Source organism: Bidens hawaiensis, unplaced genomic scaffold (genome assembly GCF_021521415.1).
Source record: "Bidens hawaiensis isolate Kalapana, Puna unplaced genomic scaffold, B.hawaiensis_p1.1 tig00026781_1, whole genome shotgun sequence".
In the NCBI taxonomy this organism is placed as follows: Eukaryota; Viridiplantae; Streptophyta; class Magnoliopsida; order Asterales; family Asteraceae; genus Bidens; species Bidens hawaiensis.
Window position 1 is genome coordinate 52797 of NW_027494307.1, and position 10887 is coordinate 63683.

A 10887-nucleotide genomic window follows, 5' to 3' on the forward strand; every position below is an offset into this window, starting at 1 on the left:
TTCTCAAACAAACAACTCACCTACCATTTCCATTCCTAATACTCTCACAAGTACCACTCAACCTACTACCTCTACACATAACAATGACTCATCTCCATCAACACAACAAAACAATGTACCGTCCCATCAGTCACCCAGTGGGCCACACACTTTACCTACAACCGGCCCCATCAAAAGAATTACAAAACCCCCATCATGGATTCATGAATATGTTAGTGGTGAAGGTCTCTCAGATAGTGACAATGAACACCTAACCTACCAATTTGCTTTAAGTGTTGATGACCCTGTCACTTACTCCCAAGCAGTAAAGTCAGGGAAGTGGGTGGAAGCCATGAACAAAGAAATTCAAACCATCAATAAAAATAATACATGGGAGTTAACAACTCTCCCTCAGGGGAGAAAACCTATTGGTGTCAAATGGTTATTAAAAACAAAGATTGATTCAAATGGGCATGTCCTTAAACACAAGGCTCGCCTTGTGGCTAAAGGGTATTCGCAACAACAAGGCATTGACTTCCATGAAACCTTTGCTCCAGTTGCACGATTTGAAACCATTAGGTTGGTGCTTTCAGTTGCTGCTCAAAGAGGGTGGAAGATTCATCAAATGGATGTAAAGTCAGCCTTCCTAAATGGAGAGCTTACTGAAGAAATCTACATTGATCAGCTAGAAGGGTTTATCTCATCAGATCATCCAGAGATGGTTTACAAACTGCACAAGGCGTTATATGGGTTGAAACAAGCACCTAGAGCTTGGTACTCAAAGATTGAAAAGTATTTTGAAGATCATGGGTACCTAAAGAGTCAGAGTGAACCTACACTTTATGTTAAACAAACTGACACGGGTAATATCATATATGTTTGTCTGTATGTAGATGATATTATTTGTGCTGCTTCTTGTGATGATCTTATAGATGAGTTTAAGCAAGGTGTGAAGGAAACCTTCGAAATGACAGATCTTGGGTTGCTTAACCTGTTTCTCGGTTTAGAAGTTGACCAAACTAAGAAAGGGATTTTTCTTCATCAAACAGCTTATGCCAAAAGTCTACTCACCAAGTTCTGTACTCCTACTGATAAAGTTGAGCTTACTCCAATGAATTATAATGAGAAGTTGTCTGTGAATGATGGTAGTGAAGGTGCTAATGGTGGAGCATTTAGAAGCATGGTTGGAGGACTTATTTATCTAACTCACACTAGGCCAGACTTGGCATATAGTGTAAGTATGGTTTCAAGGTTCATGCACAATCCATCCAAAATTCATATGGGGGCTGCTCGTAGAATCCTCAAATATGTAGCAGGAACAACTGATCATGGTATATGGTACTCAAAGGGGGTTGATATCTCACTAGCCGGTTATAGTGATAGTGACTGGGCCAGCTGCATTGATGATAGGAAAAGCCTTTTAGCCTACGTTTTTTCTTTAGGATGTGGGGCAGTGTCTTGGAGCTCAAAAAAGCAACCAACAGTTGCATTATCTAGCACGGAGGCAGAATACATAGCAGCTGCTGGAGCCACCTGCCAAGCCATCTGGCTCCGTCGTATTTTAGAGGACATGGGTTTGATGCAGCATGAACCAACGATCATCTACTGTGATAACAAGTCCACCATTAATCTGTCAAAGAATCAAATTCATCACAGTCGTTCAAAAAACATTGAATTGAAATATCATTTTATGAGGGAGATGATTGAGAAGAAGGTGATATCATTGGAGTTTTGTGGAACCAATTATCAAGTAGCTTGAAGAAACACTAATCGACCCCGGGCAGATTACGGATAACCTGGGGGTTAAATAGATGTTTCCCACGAGGGGTTAGACCCGGCAAAGATGGTTCTTCTGATAACCTGCAAAACAGACACCGTGAGCTCGTCACTGAGAAGGGGGGTACCTCCTTGTGACCACCCTCCGGCGTGAGAATCAGACTAGATTGCTCTTGAATATAAGTGTATATTAAGAGATTGCTAGAGCAGATATCAGGTATAAGATGTAAGATACAAGATAAGATCAGATGATCATACCATTTGGGGTACTTATAGCCGAAGGTAGGTTTCCAAGAGGGTATAGCCGGTTGAATAGTATTCCTGTTCTACCAACTGTGGCCTACGCACGTGCCATGCTGGTAGTTGGTGGGTAGGCAGCGGCTGACAGTGACCAGGCCTGCTGTGTACTATTCCTTTTCCACCAACTGCAGGCTATGCACGTGGTATGACAGGAGTTGGTGAGTAGGTAGCGGCTAATAGTGACATACAGTACAAGAGCATGCTGCTCGCCATACTGTTGTCAATTGGCTGTCGTATCTCTGGTCAGATCTTTTGCCCATACCTCGTCAGGTACAGTACAAAAGATCTTCCAGTATCGTACGGACTGGCTCATTTGGGCGGGAGTATTCCCCCTCCCGCCTTTGTGCGGGATTGTTCCGGTTTTGCTCATTCCTTCAGGTGACTACTGAATTATTGAGAGCTAAGTGCCTTGTGCGTGTAGCCTTGCTGCGCGGGTGGACTTCCCTGATGGCTTGTATCCGCAGCTGCGGGAACAGGCGGAGTACTTCACCATTGGGAGGCATTTCCTGCGGGAACAGCTTGCGTACTGCGCGTAAGGACGTCACGTCTCTGAGCATGGTGGGTCCTGCGGATCCAGTTGGTTTCTGCACAGACGTCTCTCTTCAAGGTGAGTCCTGTGGGTCCAACTGGGCTCTGCTGGGACCTACATCTTCATAGCTGATGCTCTCACAAAATCCTTGACTAAAGAAAAGTTTGTGTACTTCAGAGGGCTGCTTGGAGTAGGACAATTTGAATCAAGAGGGGATGATGAAAAATGATCCAAATTGTCACATGTGTGGAACTCAAGATAATTTTATGAAGCTGATTTTAATAAGTCTAGTTATTTTATCATGTTAGTTTGTTATGTTCCTTTATTTCTGTTTTTAGTTTTCTAAATAATAGGTCAAGTGGTTTATTACACCCGGTAGGTAGTTCATGTTTACTAGGGTTTCATTTTCCTATTTAAAATCTTGTACTTTAGCTTCTGTACACATTAGAAAAGTAAAACAAAAACACTTGAGTTCTCTATTCTTGTTGCATATCAATTACCAAAATTATAACACTTTCTTTCTTTCAATGAAACTCAGGAACACAACATTTTCTTTCCATCCCTTCATTTCCTTTCCTTTCCCTTGTTAAATGAAACTTGAGAACAGAGCGTAAGACAGGACGATTTGTTTGTAAAGCATATAGATATATATGTTAGAGAGCAAATGTCGTCGATTTATTTGGTAGCTGACTCTCTCTCACGTACTTCGTACAAAGAGGTCAAATGTTCGGCTCTAATGTCGGAAATATCTTAATTTTGAAATTAGCTTATTAAAACACTTCAAATTTGTAAACAATGAAATATTTGTTAATTTTTATAGCAGCTGGGATATTTATAAATAGAAAGTCAATTTCTTTTTGTAATTATCATGTTGTAGATATTAGACGAGGTTCTAAAATTTTACGATTTGTAATTTTGTATGATATTTAATCAGGGTGTAATGAGATATTTATGTAAACTTTTGTTTACACGGCAGATATATATTCATGTAATTACAAATTTTAAATTTACAATGCATTATTATGTAATTTATTCTAAAATATGAAATTTTATTGAATAAATATTGCATCTAACCATCGAGGTCCATATTAACTGGTGCATCAATCATATATAAAATAAACAATAATAGTTTCTTCTAGTTAAATCTATGATTAGCTATTATTAATACTGTATCAAAAAATTATTGCTATTTTATATGTAGGTAAAGATTATCCAAATCAAACCCATAATATATGTTTGTAGCTTTCTTATATATTAATTACAAGTTGTTTAATTAAAAAGATGCATACTCCCATTGGTTTAGAACTCGTTTTCTCGATTTTGGCTTATATTTAATTCCTATTTTCTCAATTATTTAGTGTTTGTCCCCAGATATTGAAACATTAGAAATTAGAACATGATAGACATGATCTATATTTGACGTTAATTAGTATCATGTAGTGTTATTTTTAAATGGTATAATTTACATAGATTGTAAGAATATTCCATCTACTTACTTATTTTAAATCCAGATTATATTTATTAAGTTGAATGACATTTGCCATTAATGTAGTGAGGTTGAAATGATCCATTTAAAAATGATGGGTGATTAGTATAAAATGAAGGGGAAACTTAGGGTATGTTTGGTTGGAGGTAATGGAATGAAGGGGGAATGAAATGAAAGAAGGAATGGAATGCACAAGGGAATGAAATGGATCATTGTCATTCCTTTGTCTTGTTTGGTTAACCTATAGAAATGAAATGAATTATACTTTATGTTGTTTGGTATCAAAAAAAAATTATAGGAATAAAATAGCAATAATAAAAACACTCATGTCACAAAATTATTATTTTTTTACCAAACTAAAAAAAACTACATTGGCGACGGTGGTGGTGGTAGCTCCGGTGACGAAATGGTGGTGACGACGGAGGTGGTGGTAGCTCCAGTGACGAAAATGGTGGTGGCGACGGAGGTGGTGGTAGTGGTGGTCAGGCGGTAGGGGCGATGGTTGTGGTGATGGTAGTGGTGGTGCGGGTGGCGGTGGTCAAGCAGTGGTAGCATTGGTAGTGATGGCAACAGTAGGGTGGCAGCAACAGTGGTGGCGGTCAAGTGGTGGTTATCAGGCAGCGACAATGGTGGTGGCGGTGATGGCAAAGCGGAGGCGATGAAAATGGTTATGTGGTTACCGCAACGATGGTGGCGGTGGTGGTGGTGGCGAGGGTAGTAGCGCTGGTAATAAGGTGGTGGTGGTGGAGACGGTGTTGGTAGTGGTGGTCAGGTGGTGGTGGAGATGGTAGTGGTGGTGGTTGTTGTTGTTAAGTGGTGGAGTTATTGAGAAAATATGATGAAAGAAGAATGGAATGAAAGAAAGAAGGGGGGTGGGAATGAATGGTTTTGATTGAATGAGATTCCGTGTGTAATGGATGATTCCATTCCATTGAGCAACCAAACATCATATTTTTTATTCCCACGTAATGAGTCATTTCATTCCTTCTGTCATTACTGCATACCAAACGCTACCTTACGATTAAAATATTTAAAGTGATAAAAATTTCAAGAAAAGTCACTTTCCCTAAAATAAAAATAAAAAAGTCAAATGTGAGGAGGTTTGTTTTTAGTAAAACTTCAGTGTTTATGACTAAAACTGTTTGAACCGGTTTTGCTCACGGTTCATTTTTCATAAGATTTTTAGTCGCTTTTCTTAGGAATTTTCAAGCCGCATCAAACGATTTTACGGTTTGTGCTCCAAGCCATTCAAGGAAAACTAAACCAAACGGTAGGATTTTGGCCAATTTGACTTTCTTTATATATATTTTTTATTGGAGTGCTTATTCATTTTGAGTTGGGTTATACACATGATTGGGTTTTGCTTAACAATAAGACGGTCTTTTAACATATGACTCATGGAACATTATATTTTTCTTTATTAGTATTATATTTCTTCTTTTTTTTTTCTTTTTTCTTTTTTTTTTATATTTTATTCAGTTTTATTATAAAGGTCTAATATGTCTAAACTTGAAACCAAACAGTTTGTAATGGTTTTCAATTTAGCTTACGGTTTGGTTAGGATATAATTTTGATTTTGAATATAGTTTACAGTTACGTATGATTAGTATATGTAGGATTTGGGAAGACTAAACCCACATCATTTGGTGTGGTGACGAAGGTATTAAACCTTTAAAATAGAGGTTGAGAGTTCAATCTCCCACTTGGAGTGGTTGTAACTTGTAAATAATAATTTGGTTGTTCAGAAAGAAAAAGAAAAAGAAAAAAAAGGTAGACTATAGTAGGTAAGTAGGATAAGCCCACTTGCTTTCCAAGGTATGACTTTAACCCAACAGCCCAATTTAGGCTTAAAAGCTTTTAAACAAACCCCAATTCGATTGCCTCTCTGGTTTTTCGGCCCACTGTCACTTCCGTTGGCCTTCTGGTGAATTTGCAATTACATTTGTAAATAGTGGTGCAAATACTTTTAAACCAGTTTTTAGGTTATCAGTTAATAACCGAACCAGTTTTCGGTCAAACGTCAAATGATCCTGGTTCTGGTAGTAACCAGTTTCTATGATTGAAATCCATAACCATGAAAACCAGTGAGGTTATTAACCAAACTAGTTACCGGTCGCTAGTTATTTAATGGTTTTTCTTTAAGAAAAATTAAAAGATAATAATAGTTAAGCACTGGGATGTTAAATAAACTCGATCACTTATCAAACTGAAAAAAGCAAAAACAAATATAGAGATAAATAAAAAAAGTAAAACGACAAACATAGGAAACAAACGATAATACATCTTATTAGATGATATATAATCATCGCTATCCATTATCGTCGCATAGGCATCGTCTTTAACTAATTTGCAGCTTCGGTGCCTCCAGCTCCTCAGCCTTCTTCATTTATTTGTCTCACCGCCCTGCAATGTTTCATTGTTTTGCCAAAATAGTTCCCAAGGTGGACTAGGTCATCACCAAGAGGAAGACTCGACAATTTATACTAACTAGGAGTGTTAGACTGGTCAACAAAATGGTTTCTTACGGCTATATAGCCGTTAGAAAACGGTTAAATATTGTTTAAGATCTAAATTTAAGATTTGTAACCGATATTAAAATTAACTGGTTAGTAGCTAGTTCTAGTTCAAATATGTATAACCATTTTAAACCAATTTGTAGTTGGTTCTGGTTATATACTAAAAAACAATAAGATGAAGGGATTTGTGCATGTGTGACAATGGACTTTTGGGTCCCTCTCTAAGCAGCAAAGGAGAAAAACCAGTCTTAAGAAAAAACTAGTATATGTGCAACATAATAATTAGACACATCCAATCATTAAGTACGTCATGCTCGTTCAAACGTATGAAATGTTCTTGGTGTAAACGTTCAACGATCCAATTTTTGCATTCTCTTAATGTTCCTCATAAACATGTTCTATTAGTAAAATTATTATAGTATGAATTACAATATCAAAAACAGATAACAAATCAACTTACGCATATTCATTACTTGTTCTAGATCCCTAAAGCTATAAGTTATTGATACATTGTGACACAAAAATGTTATATAGAAACACATAATTCCACAAGCATTTCACATTGGTATGCTTGTCAAAACAACTTGAGTCGATTCTTGCAAACTCAGCCTTTGCTCGTCAAAGGTTGATCCCAGATGTTGAACTTGAGTTGACTCGGTCTTCCAACTTTCACTCTAATCCAACTATCCAATGATCAACGATATATTATGTACAAACCAAACAAAACACGACTATTTCCTACTGGTCATTTTTTCTAGTCATGGTACATATTGTGGTTGTTGACTTATTATCCAATTAGTTTATTCTCTAATGTCTATAGGTCTTATGTTGAACTTGTCTTTCTTTTTTATTGTCTCTTACATATGTTTTTGGCTCTCTGAAAACAGCATTTTTGTTTGTACGGTCTGCCTACACCTTCCAAGACCCTGCTTATACCTATGCCATTTGTGGGATTTCACTAGGTATGAATGCTTTTGTTTTTGTTATTGTTATCCAATTAGTTTTACAAGATTCATATAAAATATAACCTTTATATAAGTTTTATTGTAATATACGAGTGACCATTATCCATTCAAGTAAAGGAGTTTTAGTTTCTTAATGAAGACTCAAGTTCAATTCTCAATTACAACAATTTGGGCATGTGTGGCTTAATGAAGGAAGACTGGGATCTTTGTGATCTCCAGTTCAATCCTGAGGGCATCCGGGTTTTACCAACAGTAGGCCTTCAGACGGGTGGGTTTTCTCCGGAACTGGAGATAATCGGAGGCGCTTAAGGACTCCGTAAGGCTGGGTTGGGCCAGCTAGCGGTGACCTTTAGCCATTGGGTCACCCCTTATGGAGTACCTAAGCATTCTATATTTGTTGGCCGTTAAAAAAAATACGGAATTATGGATTACGTGTAAACTAGTGTAGGGTCCTATGGTGGGGGATTAAAAGGGGCAGTACATTTAGTTTAGTGCTGAGCCTGGTCTAGAAAGAAAGGACATGTGAGGGTGGCTCATAAACTCCCTCATTTACGGGCCTAAACTACCCCCAACCCAACCCCTTTACTTTCCTTCCATTTCGATCGCTTTAGGTTTGCAAAAACATTCTTTTTTTGAGATGAGGTTGCACGGTATGCAATCGTAATCGACGTTCAGTTTAATATATTTTAAAAATTACATTTTGTAGGTTATATTTTATATACTTTTTATTTTTTGTTGTGTTTGTTCTTACATGATTGCAGTACTTTTATTGATCACTCGAAATCTCAATCTGGTAATTTAAAAAAGTTAACCACCGGTATGTATTTTCTTTTAAGAAAGGCTGTACCCCAAAATAAACCTAAAGTTTTGTTTTATTAGTATAACATTTTGTTGAAAGGACACGTTGATTCATAAAACAGTCTTTTCCTCATGGTTAAAACATCTGGTGGTTAATCCTGTTAACCAGTTACTTTTGGTAAGAGATCAAGATAAGAATCGGTATACACGAGATTTGGCAAACACCCAAACGTTTTATCATAACCAAGAAACTTACTCAAAACTTGATTAAAATTGATAAAAACTAACACGGTTTATATAGACCAAGCCTAAACACGTTTGTATCTAATTAAGATTACCAAATCGATGCGTATCGGGAGTCGTTAGTATCCTTATCTTCAAAAGTGGCAACATGAACAAGTTCCTACTGAAAGCACGGCTCGTACTAATCACTCGATTATTGCTGATCACGTAGTTAGGGGGTGTTTGGGATTTCCTTGATTTTGTGTCATTATAACTTAAACTTATCAATAAGTTAAAAAGGTGTTTGAGATTGCTTGATATGTGAGTGGAAAAGTTTCATAAGTTACAATGATGTGACTTATAGATAAGTCATAAGGAGGTAAAAATAAGTAATCCCAAACACCCCCTTAATGTTGATTAGTTAGTTGCTACTGACTATATAATTTGTGATGGTCGCCTAGTTGCTAATAATAAGTTACTATTGATTAAGCCAAAAGTGAACTCTAGAGGCTCTATATCTATTTACTTCTATTAATGTACGGTGTTATTTGAAGCTATCCATTGCTCACTATTTTAAAGCTCAATTCATACTTTCATAGCAGGAAATTAAACTGTCATTCGCCTTTTGCATTCCACATAGCACATCTAGTTTGTGGATATATTTGTTTTAATCGAGTATAATCTTGTTGGTGTATATATGGTGACATGATGTCACAGGTTATAAAATGCAATCTTACTTTGATTACAATAATATTATGTTTGAAATTTGAATGCTAAAAGAACTAATCGGTGATTGAGTCTAAACTTGTTTGTATTATTGATTGGGATAATAATCTTGATTACAAATAATCCATATTTATAACCCACTAATACAAATCTTTATTAGACCCAAATAGGAGAACAACTAACTAAAAAAACCCTCAAAGTCCTCATCTAAAACCGATCGGCACCATGCGTTGATGTTCGTTTACGTCTTTTCACATGGACATAACGTTTGGATCAAAGCTCCAATGATACCATGCTTAATAGTCAGTACTTAAATAGAAGTTTACTACTTTGGATGACATTAGAGCCATGAGGAGGATGCATTAATAACTATTTATTTATTATTCGTAAGAAACTAATCATTTTATTATATGAATACAAACGTGAATATTGAGCGTATATAAACAACTTTTAATAGCTATTGTTAGGAAACTACAACATAAGCCAGCGTTTAAGTAACTAAAACAAAAATTGACTGTCGATTTTTCAGTAATAACTAATAAACATTGACTAAATAGATTGTTCGGAAAACAACACTGGGATTTTTTATTCATCGAGTGCATCATATGCCAGCCACGTGGACCACTTGAAAACGTGCCACTAGGAATATTTGGGCATGATACATCAACGGGAGGACTGCTAGGAAACAATACATTGAAAATATATATATATATATATATATATATATATATATATATATATATATATATATATTCAAACACACGACATAACAACGTAATATCAAGGCCGGCTTAACGATTTTGGAGGCCTAAATCAAAATCTTGTGTCCCTTTAATGAAAATTGTGAATTAAATTTAAAAAAAAAAAGAATCACTTAGAGCCGGTCAAGAACTCATGACCTTCTGCTAAGCAACACACAAATTTACCATCAGACCAATACATAATTTGAGTTTATTTTGTCTGTTATGATATATTGATATTTTATTTTGGACTTGGAGACCTTAGTTAAGTGTGGGCCTAAAGATCTCGTTTTGTTTTCGCTGGCTCACGGGGCGACCCTGCGTAATATGCACTTGGGGATTAGATTTCTTTATTTTTTTTTTCTATTGGCGTATTTCAGCCGAAGATCAAGATCTCAACCTGCCTGCTTAATTACTAACGTGACAAGATTTTATCAATCATTTTTCAGTCTTGTGTCACTGGCAAAATCCATACGTGATGCTCGTACATGTTAGGTGTTAAGATGTTAGAGCATTCTCATCCAACCCCTCATTTAATGTGAGAGATGTTTTTATAATTTAGGGAGTGATTCAAGGTGTTGTGAGTGAAGAGTTTTTATATTTTAGAAAAGAGTAAAGTGCCAAAATCATCCCTGAGGTTTGGTCATTTTTGCGATTTTCGTCCAAAAAGTTTTGTTTTTGCAACTAGACCATCGAGGTTTCCCACTTTTTGCCAATTACATCCAAATCGTTAACTTCGTTAATTTTCATCGTTAACTCAAGGGTAAATACGTCTTTTCTGTATTTTTCTTTTTAATATTTTATTGATTTTTGGAAGTTCCACATATGGAAGGGTTAATTGCCAATTCCA